This window comes from Engystomops pustulosus, chromosome 2 (genome assembly GCF_040894005.1).
Source record: "Engystomops pustulosus chromosome 2, aEngPut4.maternal, whole genome shotgun sequence".
Lineage (NCBI taxonomy): Eukaryota > Metazoa > Chordata > Amphibia > Anura > Leptodactylidae > Engystomops > Engystomops pustulosus.
The window spans coordinates 169,963,037-169,981,678 of record NC_092412.1 but is presented as its reverse complement, the minus strand read 5'-3'; the positions used below and the strand labels follow the sequence as shown (position 1 = coordinate 169,981,678).

At 45.2% G+C, this 18,642-nt stretch overlaps 1 protein-coding gene across 1 annotated transcript in view; it reads left to right on the top strand.

Moving 5' to 3' along the window:
* MYO19 (myosin XIX) overlaps positions 1–18,642 on the top strand; it is a 521,756-nt gene that overhangs the window by 493,413 nt on the left and 9,701 nt on the right. The gene's annotated exons all lie outside the window — the stretch shown is intronic.

Here is an 18,642-nt window from a genome sequence, read left to right as displayed (position 1 = left end):
TTTCCCTCATTAATATACACTCTGCACATCATCTTGACAGAAAAAAAATGCAAATGTAGACATGTTTACTAATTTAGTAAACATGTAAAGCTGAAATATCACATGGTCGTAAGTATTCAGACCCTTTGCTGTGACACTCATATACATGTATCCATTTGCTTCTGGTCCTACCTGATATAGCTCTACTCCTTCTTTGGAGTTCACCTGTGTTTAATTAAAATGATTGGACTTTATTAGGAAAGGCACACATCTCTCTCTATAAGACCTCACATCGCATGTCAGAGCACATAACTCTTCCTCGACCTGGTCTTCGAGCAGAACTAATCAATCCGTGGGAGAGGAGCCTTGGTGAGAGAGGTAAAGAAGAACCTCAAGATCGCTGTGGCTGAGCTCCAGGGATGCAGTAGGGAAACGGGAGAAAGTTCTGCAAAGTCAATTATCACTGCTGTCCTCCACCAGCCGAAGCTTTGTGGCAGTGTGCCGACATCTGAAAGCCTTCATACAGTTGCCAAAAAAAAAAAACCACGAAGGACTCCCAAACTATGAGAAATAAGATTCTCTGATCCGATGAGATGAATATTGAACTTTTTGATGTTAATACTAAATGGATCTTAGGGATCTTCTGGCTCCTCTTCGGGTACACGCTTAGGGTAGCCACACACAATGACCTCACCCACTTGAGGTAATTGTTTATGCGCCGGCATCGTGAGGGGACCTGGAAAGGAGCCGGAGAATCCCAGAGAGGAGCCGGAAAAACCCGAAGAGGGCTCAGAAGACTGAGCCGGAGCACCCAAATCAAGAAGAGGACCTGTGGGGGCTTATACTCATGTATACTGTATATGGTAACACATTCCCTGTACAAACATCTGACTTATTGATTTGAAAGAACTCCTCTATTTCCTTACGAAACTCGCTGCAACCAAAAAGGATTTAACCTACACAATCCCATCGCTTTGATAATCACGTCCGGAATAGAGAGCTTTACTAGCACAGGGGAATGATCAGAAGTCACATCCATGAGTGGAGATATGACTGCCATGTCTATCCTAGACAGTGTTTCATGGGAGCTGAAGTAGCAGGAGTATTGCTTAAGCTATACCGCCTCCTCCAGACATCGTACCAATTCATTTTCTCCAGTATTCTAGCAAGCACTGTGAAGGTATCTATCCTATATTGCCTTTCTGAATTAAATCTAACTTGGAGAAAACACCATGATATAATCTCCTACAAGTAGGACTGGAATCTGCAGATGATTATTTAAATATACTAATATCTGCTTCATTGCTGCGCGCTTAAACTCAGATGCAATGTAATGAGCTACCAATATCTGAGGGATCCTACATTTTGTGCAATGGATACAAAAAAATCTACCTTCTGTATCAACTAGAGAAGAGTGGCCTTCAATTGCTTTTGAAATACACAAGTAGTGTCCTTAGTTAAATGTATCATGGTATATAACAGCTGAACTTTATTGCTGAAGTGTGGAGAAGACTGCCAACTGCTTACTTGTGTCTCCCAGCCCCCTCGAATTCCATGGAGATGTCTTTCTGAAACCATGGAGTGGAGTGGCTGGAGGAGGGAGCAGGAGCAGCAATGGGCTGTCAGCGCTATCCAAACAGCTGACGCCCTCCAGAAATGGCTGCTTCATGCAGCCACTCAACGAGTAAAAGAATTATTATATTGAGACTTGGAGAGACCCTAGAGCAGTGATGGCAAACCTTTTAGACACCAAGTGCCCAAACTACAACCAAAACCCACTTACTTTTCAGTGCCAATATAACTATTTAAGCAGTAACTTATTAAGGCACCTAAGGACACCAATACAGTAGAAAGAAGAAGAAGTTTCGGAATATCATTTTAGCTTCCTTTCAGGGTCGTGGGCTGCCTGGGACTGCAAAAGGCCTTGAGTCCTGTCTGGCGAACTTTGCTCGGGTGACGGCGTGGGTGCCCATAGAGAGGACTCTGAGTGCCACCTTCGGCACCCGTGCCATAGGTTCGCCACCACTGCCCTAGAGAGAAGAACGCTGAAGGTACTGCTACCTGAACTGTAGGATGGATGGACGGACGGAGAGATGGATTGAATATTGCAGCTGCTGAACAGGTCTTTAACCCCTTCCCGCCGCAGCCCTTTTTCGTTTTTCCGTTTTCATTTTTCACTCCCCACATTCAAAAATCTGTAACTTTTTTATTTTTCCATGTACAGAGCTGTGTGATGGCTTATTTTCTGCGTAACAACTTACACTTCAAAATGGTGGTATTTAATATTCCATGCCGTGTACTGGAAAGCAGGAAAAAAATTCCAAATGCAGTGAAATTGGTAAAAAATTGCATTTGTGCCGTATTCTTGTGGGCTTGGATTTTACGGATTTCACTGTGCGCCCCAAATGACATGTCTACTTTATTCTTTGAGTCGGTACGATTACGGGGTGGTGCCGATTTTTGCGGATTTTGATGACATTTACAATGTAATCATTTTTAGGACTGTACGACCTTTTGATCACTTTTTATAGAATTTAAAAAATTTTTTTAAAATGCCAAAAAAGTGCCATTTTCGACTTTGGGCGCGATTTTCTGTTACGGGGTTAAACGCAGTGAAAAACCGTTATATTTTGATAGATTGGGCATTTTCGGACGCAGCAATACCTAATGTGTTTATGAATTTTACTGTTTATTTATATTTATGTCAGTTCTAGGGAAAGGGGGGTGATTTGAATTTTTAGGTTTTTTTATTATATATTTTTTAACTTTTTTTTTATTTTTACTATTTTTCAGACTCCCTAGGGTACTTTAACCCTAGGGTGTCTGTACGATCCTATCATATACTGCCATACCACAGTATGGCAGTATATGTGTATTTTACTACTCATACATTGCAATGTGCAGAGGGCACATTTTAATGAATGGGTTAACCCGAAGTAGCTTCGGGTCTTCGTGGGACCCGAAGCTACCATGGCGATGGATAGTCTCTCCCCGATGACGTCACGGGGAGCGTCAAACCTCAGAAAGGGCTAAAGACCAGTGACTGCTTCTTGCTAATAAAGCTAAAAGGTGCAGAAATTATTTAGACCCTAAATACATAATTGGGCTAAAGACCAGTGACTGCTTCTTGCTAATAAAGCTAAAAGGTGCAGAATTTATTTAGACCCTAAATACACTGGTACATATATAAGTGCTTTAAAAAAAACGGTCTGTGCACATCCCCTTCTCTTATTTTTCTTTTTTTGCAAGGAAGGAAAATGGATCCTAGACACAAGTTTGAGAAATCAAAAGCAGTCGCCTCCTTTTTCTCACCAAGATATAATAAGCAAAATCTGGAAATGGAGGGAACTAAAAAGAGCGTCTTCGGAGGAGCCCAAAGACTCTCTAAGCCATGAAAGCATAGCACTTAATATCTCAACTGTAGCACTGCCTCCAGTATTGCAATCTGAATGAATGACGGAAGAGGCTATGGAAAGAATTCTGAATAAACATAATTTAAAAATCCAAGCCGAATTTAGGTCCTTATCTCAAGAGATTTTTCAACTGGGCAATAGGACAGCTCCTCTAAAAGAGTCAGTAACTGAAATAACTGATGCTTGTAATACTTTGATGGGAGCTGTTTCAGCCTGCATCCATATAAGAATACGTGCCATCCCAGAATCTGTCACAGAAGCTGACTTATTGAATTTCATATAGGACTTTATGTCCTCTGTGCTCCCAGAGGTTATCGATACAGACTAGAGTTGGGCGAATTTGTTAAAATTCGGTTCGTCCCAACTCGCCGCAATTTTCGAAAAAAAATGATTCGGATCAAATCATAACGAATAACATTAAAAAACAGGTATTTCCGGGCTGCAGAGAGCCTGTAGGGTGTTGTAGAACGTTGTGCCATGCTTAAATATGCCTAGGGAGCATGGTTTGGTCTTCAAACAATGCAGTCTTTTAGTATGACACACACATGACAGCCGCCACTCTTAGAATCGCTTCACTCTTCACTTCCATGTGCACTTACATAGGTCAACTTCACCAAATAAGCGAAGCGGGAACGCAGCCTGACAAGGTAACGTCTGTGCCAACTCGAAAGGACCGAGCTGAGGGCCCAAATCCCACTGTAACATCAAAGAGTGCACTCTTTTTACACTGACATCAGATGATTTTATAGATTACTACAGAACCTGTTCTATTAAACGCGGATACATGTAGAAACCCCCCTAAAGAGCGGAGAGGGTGTTGGCAGTAATTTTGCATTGATGTCACTGATCATCAGTGTCCTCTTTCAATTGGTCAATAATCCATGCTAAAGCCAAAAACAGGAGTTGATCCAGAATATGATCCATAGATGAGCAGCAAATGGGATACTTGCATGTCCTGTGTGTTCTGTATCTACTCCTGCTTTTGGCTATCAATCCTAAAGCTTTTCAACCTTCTGGCAGATGAAATGAAGGGGAAAACCAAACACTGGCAACGTCACTGGCAGGGGGTGAAAACAGCATTATGGAAATCGCAGGGTGTTCCAGGGAGTCATTGGTCAGTTTGCAGCAGCATGAGTAAGCTGCAGAGTGGCACAATGACAAATTATGGAGGTGGCGGAAACATGGTAGGCCACAAAGTGGCACAATGATAAGAGTGTAGAGTTGGCAGCAGCAGCAACAGGAGGCCACAGGTGGCAGCAACATGGAAAGCCACAGAGTGGTCCATTGACAGTGTGTGGAAGTGGCGGCAACAGCAGCATCCGCAGCGGCAACAGGAGGCCACAAAGTGGCACAGTGACAAGAGTGTGGAGGTGGCGGCAGCAGCAGGAGCCCACAGGTGGCAGCAACATGGAAAGCCACAGAGTGGTCCAATGATATAGTGTGGAGGTGGCATCAGTAGCAGCAGATTGGAGACGCCACATCCATAATACATTACAGTTTTCCTGAAAAATTCAGGCCTTTGACAAAAAAAGAACTCCAAAGGTGGCACCAGCTGCAGCAGCATGAGGTCAGAGGTGTGGAGGTGATGGCAACATGGTAGGCCACAGAGTGACACAATGATATAGTGTGGAGGTGGCAGCAGGAGCCCGCATGGTGGCACAATGATAGAGTCTGGAGGTGGCGGCAGCAGGAGCCCATATAGCCAAGAGTAGAGGAGGCCACATTGTGGCACAATGACGAAGTTGGAAAATTTTGACTTCTAATTCATTTCAATTTTAATTTGTAGATTAGAGACGCCACATCCATAATACATTACAGTTTTCCTGAAAATATCAGGTCTTTGACAGTCTTTGACAAAAAAGAACTCCAAAGGTGGCGGCAGCAGCATGAGGTCAGAGGTGTGGAGGTGGCGACAACATGGTAGGCCACATTGTGGCAAAATGATGAAGTTGGAGAATTTTGACTTCTAATTCATTTCAATTTTAATTTGTAGATTAGAGACGCCACATCCATAATACATTACAGTTTTCCTGAAAATATCAGGTCTTTGACAGTCTTTGACAAAAAAGAACTCCAAAGGTGGCGGCAGCAGCATGAGGTCAGAGGTGTGGAGGTGGCGACAACATGGTAGGCCACAGAGTGGCACAATGATATAGTGTAGAGGTGGCATCAGTAGCAGCAGGAGCCCGCAGAGTGGCACAATGTTATAGTGTTAAGGTGGCATCAGTAGCAGCAGGAACCCACAGAGTGGCACAATGATATCGTGTGTAGGTGGTATCAGCAGCAGCAGGAGCCCGCAGAGTGGCACAATGATATAGTGTGATGGTGGCAGCAGCAGGAGCCCGCAGAGTGGCACAATGATATAGTGTAAAGGTGGCATCAGTAGCAGCAGGAGCCCGCAGAGTGGCACAATTATATCATGTGTTGGTGGCATCAGTACCAGCTGGAGCCCGCAGAGAGGTACAATGATATAGTGTGTTGGTGGCATCAGTAGCAGCAGCAGCAGGAGCCCGCAGGGTGGCACAATGATATAGTGTGAAGCTGGCATCAGTAGCAGCAGCAGCAGGAGCCCGCAGAGTGGCACAGTGATATAGTGTGATGGTGGCAACAGCAGGAGCCCACAGAGTGGCATAATGATATATGTGATGGTGGCATCAGCAGCAGCAGGAGCCCGCAGAGTGGCACAATGATATTGTGTGAAGGTATTATCAGTAGAAGCAGCAGGATCCTGCAGAGTGGCACAATGATATAGTGTGAAGGTGGCATCAGTCGCGGTAGCAGCAGGAGCCCACAGAGTGTCAAAATGATATAATGTGAAGGTGGCAACAGTAGCAGCAGCAGCTCGGAGCCAGCAGGGTGGCACAATAATATAGTGTGAAGGTGGCATTAGTAGCAGCAGCAGGATCCCGCAGAGTGGCACAATGATATAGTGTGATGGTGGCATCAGTAGCAGCAGCAGCAGCCCACAAAGTGGCACAATGTTATAGTGTGAAGGTGGCAGCAGTAGCAGGAGCCCGCAGATTGGCATAATGATATAGTGTGAAGGTGGCATCAGTAGCAGGAGCCCACAGAGTGGCACAATGATATAGTTTGAAGGCGGCATCAATAGCGGCACCAGCAGGAGCCCAAGGGGGGGCACAATGAAATAGTGTGGAGGTGGCAGCAGCAGGAGCCCGCAGGGTGGCACAATGATATAGTGTGAAGGTGGCATCAGTAGCAGCAACAGCAGGATCCCGCAGAGTAGCACAATGATATAGTGTGTTGGTTGCATCAGTAGCAGCAGCAGCAGGAGCCTGCAGAGTGGCACCATGATATAGTGTGGAGGTGGCGGACAATTCCAGTTCCTGGTAAAGATGGTAGGAGGCAGATGGAACAACTGGCAGCAGATGTGTGGCATCAGGCGGGTGGCAGCATCAGAATAGTGGCTGAGGCAGGTAGTTAGAACCCAGACTCATTTCTCAACTTTTGGAGGAGGCGTCATGGCTGTTCTAATCTGATGCATTAGGCATTGGCGAGTTTAAATCCTGGCCGATCCAAGCCTGATTCATCTTGATAAAGGTCAGTCTCTTCACATTATGGACAAGCTGGTTCCCCTTGGGGTAACGATGGCCCCCGCTGTACTGAATACTCGCTCTGATGCCACACTGGTGGCTGGGCAGGACAGCTTCTCTATTGCAAACTACACAAGTTGCGGCCATGCTTCAAGTTTGGCTGCCCAGTAGTCCATGGAATCTGCTACCTGAGGGAGTAAAGTGCTGTCCAAGTAGGTCACCACCTGCTGGTGCAGGATCTGCTTCATGTCCTGCTGCTGGTGGCGGCTACCCTCCTCACTAGGCGGGAGAAGGAAGTTGCTCAATAAGGAATCCAAACATAAGCTGCTGCTGATGGAGCTGCTACTACTCCTACCCCCCAGCTCCCCACGGTAGCCGTGGCAGTAGTACGCGAGAAATGACTGCCAGGAATCGCCTGGTCAGACCTGACAGAGGATGGACAGTGTCGCACATAGGCAGCGCCCAACTCTGTGCACAGTATTTCTCTATAGTATGCCAATTGTTTCCAATTGGAAAAAAGTCACCCATTTTTGCCCGGTAGCGAGGGTCCAAGAGGGTGGAGAGCCAAAAGTCATATCTATGGCGGATGTTGACTAATCGGCTGTCACTAGTTAGGCAAAGTAGCATGCTGCGGGCCATCTGCGCAAGTGACTCTGAGGGTTTCCCGGCCTCCATCTCCACAGTATACTGCCATGGTGCTTCTGGGTCATCTGTCTCGTCTTCTACCTCCTCCGGATGCTCCTGCTCCTCCTCTCTTTCACTTTCACTCACCTGAGTGGAAAAACCACTGATTTCACCAAGACTCTGCTTGTGCTCCAATGTCGTCCTCCTTATCCTCCTCCAGTTCAGCCCCCACCGGACTCATGTGGCCAAGAGATGTAGTCTCCACTTCTCCAGTGCCCTGACCAGACAGATTTTGCAGCATGAGTTCCAGGACATGAAGCAGTGGAATGACGTTATTCATCCCGCAGTCCTGGCGACTGACAAATAACGTGGCCTCTTCAAAGGGCCTGATCAAACGGCAGATGTCGCGCATGAGCTGCCAGTGGCTGACATCAAAGTTACACAGAGGAGCACTACAGTCTGCTTTGCATTATAAAAAAAAAAGCATTAATTGCTTTTCTCTGTTCTTACAGGCGGTCTAACATATGGAGGCTGGATTTCCAATAGGTGGAAACATTGCATGTCAGACTATGTTGGGGTAGGCCGTTGTGACGCTGCAACTCAAGGAGGGTGTGCTTGGCTTTGTAAGAATGGCTGAAGTGCGTGCACAGTGTTCTGGCCATTTTTAAAATGTCTTGAAGATGGGTGGAAGACTTCAGGAACTTGTTAACTACCAGATTGAACACGTGTATCATGCAGGGCGCATGGACAACATGTTCCTTCCATTGTCTGTCATCATGGTTCCGATTTTTAGTTGTCGCGGAGAAAGCCACCCATTGATTTCTTGTTGCATGACACGGAGCAGTTCCTCCCCTGTGTGACTTCGTTCTCCCAGGCAAAATAGGTGTAGAACTGTGTGACACCGCTGTGCCCTGCACATGTGGTATGATGGAGCAGCACTTGTGGAGGCTGTGGTGGTGGAGGAGGAGGAGGCGGACACTGGCGCAGGAGCAGCAGTTTGACAACGTGAAGTTGTTGGTGTGGCTGGGAGGGAAGCACATTAACCCAGTGGGCTGTAAAGGCCCTGACCATAGTTACAGCTCCACACGTCTGCGCTGGCGTGCACCTTGGAAGTAACTGATAAGCTCAAGGACTGGCCCACCTTCTGTTGTACATAATAGTGAAGGGCTGGCAGTGCCTTTTTGGAAAAAAAATTGCGGTTTGGATCTCTCCACCTCGGTTCGGCACAAGCCATTAGTTCTCTGAAGAGAACCACAACTTGGAAAGGGAGAGACTGCAGTACCAACAACTTCGACAAGAGCACGGTCAGCTTCTGCACCTTAGGATGGCTGGACGCATAGAGTTGTGTCTTTGTAATCTCCTCACTCAACGACTGCTGGCGCCATGCATAGCGAGGAGCAGGAGCATTTGGACCTGGAGATGTCAAAAACAAACAGCTCCCTTCGGCAGAGGTGCCGGAGCCTTGACTTGCTGAAACAGCTTGTCTGCCACTAGGTGCTGCTGCTGCTATTGCTGCGCCTGCAGGATGGACCACATCTATCACTCGTTTCTCCCAGGCCAATGGATGGTGACGCTGCATGTGTTGGCGCAGGGCCGTGGTGCCAAGGTTAGCTTCCTGGCCACGCTTCACGTTTTGCACGCAGATACGACATATACCCAAACTCGGCTCCTCTGGTGCAAAAAATTGCCACACCGCCGAGGTGGTAATTTTACCGCCAACATTATGCACTGGGCGACTACTACCGCCGCTGTCTCACTGAGCCTCTGTGCCACTGCTTACTTGGACCTGCGAGTCGGGATTTGTACCCCGCGGACGTTTGGCTCCAGTTCTCACACTGCTGCCACCCTGCTGACTCACCGCCACAGTAACAACTTGCTGCCTGCTCCGCTGCCTGACGCGCAAGCTGACACACTCTTCGCCTGACGATGATGAATGCCCTGCTACACCCAGCTCCCAAGTGCGATCAGCTACATCATCGTCAATTTGTGTTTCCCGGTCACTGCTACTCTCCTCACCGGTGTCAGTATGCACAGCCTGCCTACTGCAGGAAGCATCGGAAGTCTGCCCCACCTCTTCACTGCCAAGCAGCTGCTGACTGTCCTGAAACACTTCATCCTCGCTGAATAGTGGTGCTGAGCCCAGACCACCTAGTAGCTCTCTGGCTGCGGGAAAGGAACAGGACAGAGGCCTGTTGAGGGCCTCTGACCTGCTCCTGGGCCATGCCAACTAATTGTTGTATCTGAGGAACCCACAGACTCTTGGCTGGGGTTGTCAGATGTTATATTTGAGGAATTGGATGACCTAATCAAACATTCAACAACCTTTGGGTTGTTGATCAACACACTGCCGCTAGATGACATCGGCAGTCCTGGCCTCACAGAGTCACCCCTGCTACGACATCCCCTTACTGTGCTGCCTCCTCTGCCTGCTCCACCTGCCACCTTTCTGTCTGACATAGTGGTTTATAAACTATGTGGATTTGACATGTAAATCTGTCTGTAAACTTTATAAAATTCATAAAGCCAAAAAATAAGTTTAAAGGTGGAATTTCAAGTAGCATAAAGGGATATGATCACTTCTAGTGTCTCAAATACAAAATTAACATACATGTCAAAATGGGAAACGGTGTTGGGGAATATTTTTCAGTTAAAAGTCTGGCATTCTTCAATAAGCAATGCCCAAAACTACTTAAACTGTTTAAAATATTTTTAAGATGGCACTTATCCTTTATTCTTTGGGACGGTATGATTACGGGGATACCAAATTTGTAGAGGTTTTATAATGTTTTCATACATTTACAAAAATTAAAACTTCCAGTACAAAAACTATTTTTTTGATTTTGCCATCTTATGGCGCCAAATAACTTTTTCATACTTTGGTGTTCGGAGCTGTGGGCGGTGTCATTTTTTGCAACTTTTGATGGCGTTTTCATTGCTATAATTTTTAGGACTGTGCAAACTTTTGATCAGTTTTTATTGAATTTTTTTTATATTTTTCAAAATGGCAAAAAAGTAGCATTTTCGACTTTTGGCGCTATTTTCCGTTAAACCGCATTGAAAAAACGTTATTATATTTTGATTGGGCATTTTCGGATGCGGCAATACCTAACGTGTTTATAATTTTTACTGTTTATTAATAATAATAACAGCTCTAGGGAAAGGGGGCTGATTTGAATTTTTAGGTTTGTCTGATCAGAGTGCAGGTATTAACATAAATTTGTATTTGTGAACAAGAAAAAGGTACTGTTGACATGTATAGACAGGTTCCTTCTCCTTGTATTTTGACTGTAAAGTGGCGCCTGGTTATCAATACTTTAGTATAGAACCCCTCTGACAAGCTGGACAGTAGTAGTATAATGAAATCTGCAAGAAGGCATCCAGCATGGATGGTAAGCGTGCCTGTAGAAATGTGTACACGTATGTAGGTAAGTGTGTGAATAGGAGGAAATATATTAGGGTTTTGTGTATATATCAGTGTTTAAAAGTGCATAAATGTTAATAAGGGAGTGTATTTTTACAAAAGTGTACGTACATTGTATTGCAGAATTAAAGTGGGGATTGTCTTTTTTTAAATACATGCTTTGTATAGATATAAAGGGGCATAATATGAAAAAAATATGAAAGAGGCTATGTCCTTTATGGAGAACAGGTCTACATCAGCCCCATGTGATGACCCTTCTGGACACCCTGCCAACAGCTCAGCATCTCCTCGCCGTCACCCCACCGAGAAGAGAGAGTCACCTTCCCATATCGGTGACAGGTATGCTGCGCCACCAAACAAAAGACCCTTCCCTCTGAGACCTGCCAGGTGTGCAAAGTGAATAGCTGGGGATCTGCAGAAGGATGTCTGCTCTTCAAGGACTCTCCTATCAGGGACATGGAGGATTATGCTTACAGGGTCAACTGTTTGAAGAGGGAACAAGTCTAATAATCACCCACCAAAAGTATTCCCCCTACTGATTTACACTTAGCTCTGTTTAGAATAGGGCACTGCTGATCTATACAGACACGGGAAGTAGAGGTGGCTCCCTTTTCCCATACTGTTGAAAAATGGAAGTGCTCTACCTTTTACACTGGGAAATGCTCATTTTGGTGCCTTAAAAGTTAGAACGTTTTTTTAAGAATGTTTGGTGCCCTGATTCTTCAAATGGCATCAGTTTTCCCTATCATCTCTACATTTAGAGATGTCATTTCTACCTTACGGAGTGTACTCTGCTAAAACTAGTTGTTTTTCCATGTTGGTGGGATAACCCTGTTTATGTCATCTGTATAAACTGACAGGACACTTCTACGCATTGGGGGTCATTTACTATGGGCCCGATTAGCTTTTTCCCGACATGTAACCTGGAAGATTTGCGCCGAATGACCCTGAATTCCCCCGGGATTTTGGCGCACGCGATCGTATTGTGGTGCATCGGCGCTGGCATGCACGCAACGGAAATCGGGGCGTGGCCGAACGAAAACCTGAGGGATTCGGAAAAACCGCCGCATTTGAAAAAAGAAAAGTGTTGCGGAGCTTGCACTTACCTTCACTAGGAATAGGCCGGTGAACTTGAGTGCGTTCCGATGCTCTTCAGCGCAGCAGCGCCACCTGGTGGACGTCGGAGGAACTGCCTTAATGAATCCCGGCCGGACCAGAATCCACCGCAGAGAACGCGCCGCTGGAACGCGAATGGACCGGGTAAGTAAATCTGCCCCATAGTGTCCAAAGTGCAAGAACGGTCTGGTAACTGTCCCTAAAACCATCACCTATTTTGTGTGGGGGTGATGGGAGGTCCCATGACAGCTTGAATCCCATAACCATAGGCCAGGCTGTGGCCACGGGACTGAGAGGCGCTGGGGTTGAGTTGACCCTTGTACAGTCTGAACTGCTGTCCACACATGATTTGGTATCGAGGACACAACCTCATTCTGGTATTGAATGAACTGAATTGGCAATTCCCATTGCAAAGAACTATTTGGATTGGGGTGTGAGGGAGGTATGGGCTGTAAGTTTTTTACTGGATACAGACTTTGGTTGGACATAATATCGGACTGTTCCCTTCGATGACTATGTCCTGCCTGCACCTGAAGTTAACACTGTAATGATGTTGATCATTTCAGTGGTGTTGATGCTATGTGTGATCATGTGTATATGCTTGACATGCATTTCAGTAGAAATGGCCAATCAGCCACAGGACATCAGTTGTCTTCTAAAACTTCCAATAAGCTGCTGGGGAGGGCCTGCAGGTGAGGACAGGAAAATATCAGGAGTAGAACGGCTCCCAGGTAAGAACTGGGAGTGCAAAGCCTATCCCCAGCCGGTCTGTCTCTGCTGTACTTTTAGGATTTGAACTGGCATCCTTTGGCCTTACTAGTCAGTTCTCTACCACTGTGCTATGTAGCCTGATGTCTGTTGCTGGAGGTTCTGCATTACCTGCTTCTGTTTTTAGTTCTCAGCTGTGTTAATTTGTATTATCCTTTGAGGAGCAGCCGGGCCCCATTTAAGGCTCTCATATGTCCTCACAGGGTGGCATATGTATAGCCAAGGACATATGTGATATGTCCTCACTTCAGAGGGCTATAACATTGGCTTTGTAGCACCTACAAACACACTTATTTTTGCAGATGAAAGAGAGGAATCTCTTCTTTGTGTGTTTTTAGGTGTCAGGGAACCGGAGAGATTTACTTTCACAGTGAGAATTTTGGGCGCAATTTTAACTTTACCATTTAATATCTTCAGTTTCCTGACACCTAGAAACACAAGTTTAAAATAGATAAAATAGATTCTCCTCTTTCATAGGATAAAATAAGTGAGTTTCTATGAAATAGAGATATAGCCCTCTGAAGTGTGCCACTCCTTTTAGATTCTTAGCCCGGAAAAATTTGGAGGATGCTGCACACAGGAGCTGCTTGCAACTCACAGATAATGTAAATATTGACTTTATAGGTTATAAAATTTTGATAAGGTATAATATCAGCTAATGTTCATGTTTTTACCCTCTCATATCCAGAACAATCTGAGAGTATACCTGCTCTCTGATTGCATTATATTTCATGATTGTTTTCTTAAGAAATTTGAGTAAAACAATGAACATTCGATCCTCTTCGCCTAATGTGGCTACATATTAACACTGTGTCCCAGAACATTTCCACAAAGTTATATGTAACACGAAAAACATCCACACCTCCAGTGTGGTGGACTGGGAATTTAAAGTGGCTCTGGAAAAAATGTAAAAGTGGCCCCATTCTGTGGGCGGGGTCAAAACAAGTAGGTGTGGCCTTGTGATGTGGGTGGAGTTACTAAACTCCATACAAACTGTTAACAGATGGTCTAAATCAACATGTACACCGCAGAGAAAGAGACTCATACTACCTTCTTGTAAAGTAATAACACTTCTATTTTAAGAGCACACAACTTAATACTGCCATATATGCACACTAAAAACATACTACAATACCTTCTCCAATAAACAAGAATGTAACTACTATAATACTACTGCCCCTAAGTAAAATATATTGTAATACTGCTGTATGTGCAAGAATATAACTACTATAGTACTGACCCCTACGTACAAGAATATAACTACTATAATACAGCCCCCTATGTACAGGAATATACCTACTATAATACTGCCCCTATGTACAAGAATATACCTACTATAATACTGCCCCCTATGTACAAGAATTTAACTACTATAATACTGCCCCCTATGTACAAGAATATACCTACTATAATACTGCCCCCAATGTACAAGAATATAACTACTATAATACAGCCCCCTATGTACAAGAATAAATTTACTATGATACTGCCCCCCTATGTACAAGAATATATTTACTACAATTCTGCCCCTATGTACAAGAATATAACTACTATAATACTGCCCCCTATATACAGGAATATAATTACTATAATTCTGCCCATATGTACAAGGATATAACTACTATAATACTTCCCCTATGTACAAGGATATAACTAATATAATACTGCCCCCTATGTACAAGAATAAATTTACTATGATACTGCCCCCCTATGTACAAGAATATATTTACTACAATACTGCCAGAGACCATGAGTAAGCTCACCTGAGCGAAACACGTCGGTCATTACCTGCAGACCATGAGAATAGAGGCTGTGTATCTTGCCTAATGATTTTATGTTTTTGGATCTTCAATAAAAGAAAAATTTTATCATCACATTCCCCTGAGACGCTGGATCGTTCTTCTTTGTTTGATACCAAAATACTGCCCCCTATGTACAGGAATATAACTACTATAATACAGCCCCCTATGTACAGGAATATACCTACTATAATACTGCCCCCTATGTACAAGAATATACCTACTATAATACTGCCCCCTATGTACAAGAATTTAACTACTATAATACTGCCCCCTATGTACAAGAATATAGCTATTACTAGTAGCCATTCCCCCCAGTATACATCCAGCCCACTGTAGTGTATATATATATATATAGCCACCCCCAGAATAAATAGTCAGCCAGTACTCCTAATATATTCAGTCTGCCCGATATACGGCCAGACTGCCCCTGCCCCGGTATATGGCCAGACTGCCCCTGCCTCGGTAGCCCTGGTATACAGCCAGGCAGCCCCTGGTATACAGCCTGCCCCAGTAGACAGCCCATAGCCCCAGTAGACAGCCCATAGCCCCAGTAGACAGCCGATAGCCCCAGTAAACAGCCAGCTCCTGGTATACAGCGCCAGTTCCTGGTATACAGCCCATAGCCCCGGTATACAGCGCCAGCCCCTGGTATACAGCGTCAGCCCCTGGTATACAGCCCCAGCCCCTGGTATACAGCCCCAGCCCCTGGTATACAGCCCCAGCCCCTGGTATACAGCCTGCCCCTGGTATACAGCGCCAGCCCCTGGTATACAGCCTGCCTCTGTTATACAGCGCCAGCCCCTGGTATACAGCCTGCCTCTGTTATACAGCGCCAGCCCCTGGTATACAGCCCATAGCCCCAGTATATAGCGCCAGCCCCCGGTATACAGCCTGCCCCTAGTATACAGCACCACCCTCACCCCAGTACATAAAAATAAAAACACATGAAACTCATCGCTCTGACGCCCCAACACTGCTCACCTGCTTGATCCCAGTTCAGCCGCTTGCCGACGTCATGGTCTGTGCGACGCCGGCGTGTACGTTGTTGTCACCGCGGCCGGACTGGGATCAAGCAGCTGAGCAGCGTTGGGGCGTCGGAGAGGTGAGTTTCTTGTGTTTTTATTTTTATGTACTGGGGTGGGGGTGACGCTGTATACCGGGGACTGGCGCTGTATACCAGGGAAGGCTGTATACTGGGGCTATTGGCTGTATACCGGGGCAGGCTGTATACCAGGGGCTGGCGCTGTATACTGGGGCTCTGGGCTGTGTTTTATTTTTCCACCGGCCCCACCAGTCCAGGACCGGCCCTAGACCGGCCCTAAACCAATTGGCCCACCGATTTGATGGTTGGTCTTATGGCCAGTCCGCCCCTGCACACGTCCCTGAATGAAGGTTTTATTTCACACCATCCCATAACTATGTTATGGCGTTCTTACTCAATTTCTTATGAAACACGGAGGGTTCTGTTATTGCGCCTCTAATACATTGCTGCACATCTCAAAGTGACTTTTGTAATGTCATTAGCTTGGTACGTGGATATATAGTTTTTTTATTTGGCTTAAAAAACGATAATATATCTGTGTGCAGCTGAGTGCAATTTTCCGCAAAAAATGTTTGGCGTCCCCTGTAAATTTAGAAAAGTAGATTTTCTCTGTGTAAGGATTTGTATATGAATTTGTACATATTTCAGAGGAAATTTTGAATTTTCATGTAATTTTTGCATTTTATTACTGTTTGTTGCAAAGTGCATGAAGGTGGTAGTGTGTATGAATTTAAAAGTTATTTTTCTATTTTGTATTTTCTTTAAGAAAAAAAAGGCTTTTGAAATTATACAAATGAGCCTGCGGGCTCCAGGCTCCATTAACTCCAATGAGAAGCTAATAGAACAGCAGATCTTGCTAGAGGGGGCACATACCAGTATGTCTTTATGTTTGGTTTACAATCCTTGATCTGGTGATAGATGGCCTTTAATAAAATGTCCTGCCAGATGCCCCCTTTAATGAAATGACATGCCAGACGCCTCCCTTTAATGAAATGTCCTGCCAGATGCCCCCTTTAATGAAATGTCCTGCCAGATGCCCTCCATAATGCAGCCAGATCTTGTTGCAGTGAACACAGCGGCATATTGTGGCAAATAACCTTTTTAAGATCAATCAGAAAATCGAGTATACATTGATCCTAATTGTGTGCAGTGTCCAAAGTGGTATCTTCTTCCCGACCCCGTGGCTCTGACTTCTGGTCTTACAGCACTGGCACATCACTATGATGCGGCAATGTCACGGATGCGTGACGTCATAGTGTAATGGCCTATGCGGCACATACAATATGACGTCCCATGGCCACGACACCACCACGTCATAGTGATGTGCCCGGGCTGGAATAGCAGAAGACGCAGGACGGGGGGAAGAAGCCAAAAGATTAGTGTAGATTTTTTTTTTTTCTCATATAGGGCCTGGAAATCCCAGGGGGCTTAGTGGGTAATAGGAAAACAGGGTGGCCCTTGAACACAGTCCCACTAGACCCCCCATGATGGTGGCCCTGCAAACGCTTTATAAGTTTGCATGCTGTTTATTGTGCATAGTCCAACAGAAAACTGGAACAAAGCCTTTACTAAATCTGGGTCAATGTGTCAGACTACATAGTCCCCCACAATGTGCCTGCTGTATTGTATACATCCTGGCTCTCATTATGGGTTATTTAGTTGACAATGTAGGACCTAGTAGCAGGGCCTCCAGCATCTTACCTATCTGTGATGCTAAAAGTCCCTGTGGAACTAAACAGCATTATAGATGGCTACCATACTTTCAGTCCTGCTCCCTGCACAGTATCTGGTGTGAGAAATCTGCCATATTATTTGTATTTAATAGTCAAATACTTCTAAAGTGTGCCACATACTGTCTCTGTTACACCACACAGAGATCTTGCCACCTGTTTGGTACATCTTCAGCTCTGCAATGCCCACCACCCCTAAAAATGCTTCCTCCTTTCTCTTACAAAACCCAAGTCATCTCTCTTCCTGGGCACCACTTTTGCCACACCCAGTACCTCTGCCACTTTAAGACCCCTGTCCATGGCTCACTAAAAGAGGGCTACTTTGAAAGTGTTTTTTTAAACATTTTCACATATGCTTACAATGAAGGAAAACACTTTCAAAGTAGCCAAACATATAGTGACATTTGACAAAGCATGCGTTTCGACGCAACCAAAACACCACATATGAACGCACTTGTGTAACAGCTCCCTTAGGGTGCATTCAGTTCATCTTATTGTTATCCATATGCTACCTGGCATAAAATTGGGTCACAAACTGCAAATGTTCACTCCTGAAGATAAGCAGGACGTAGTACAGAGTACAGAGGCCACTCCACCGCTAGCTGTGCCCCCTGAACCAGTAATTGCAATTATTTCTGGGTTTGTAGACGAGAAAGTCCTTAATAAATCTCCCCCATAGAATCTAAAATAAACTGCAGAACCTTGAATGTGCATTTAGTTTGGACTTATGTTATCTAGAAGTAAACCTCCTGGCACGGAAAGGTGACATTATTTACAAATAAATTGTGTGCCAGTGTGGCATGGGGAATAGGGGGGACCAAGGAGGCCCAAGTTCGTTGAACAGCCCAGGGCCTATGGTCTACTTAATCCGACACTGCCATACCCTAGTATCATTTATTCCTTTTCCCTACTATCTGGAAAGGTCTTTGTGTTGGGTCCAGAACTAGCCCAGGTGAGCTGACCATCACCCGCAGGCAGGGATTAGCTTAGCCTTAGAGTAAAGGACAGTTTTCCTTTTCCTGTTTCCCTAGTGGCATGTTCCTGGTGGCAGTCTGACAGAGTTCATTGGAGGTATGACCCAGGGACCAACAGTTACAGGTACCCTAGGATAGTTCAGGAAAGAGATGTTGCGAACATGTGATTACGATAGCCGGACACATAGTGGTCACCAAGACAAAAGCCAGGCTAGCCCACAA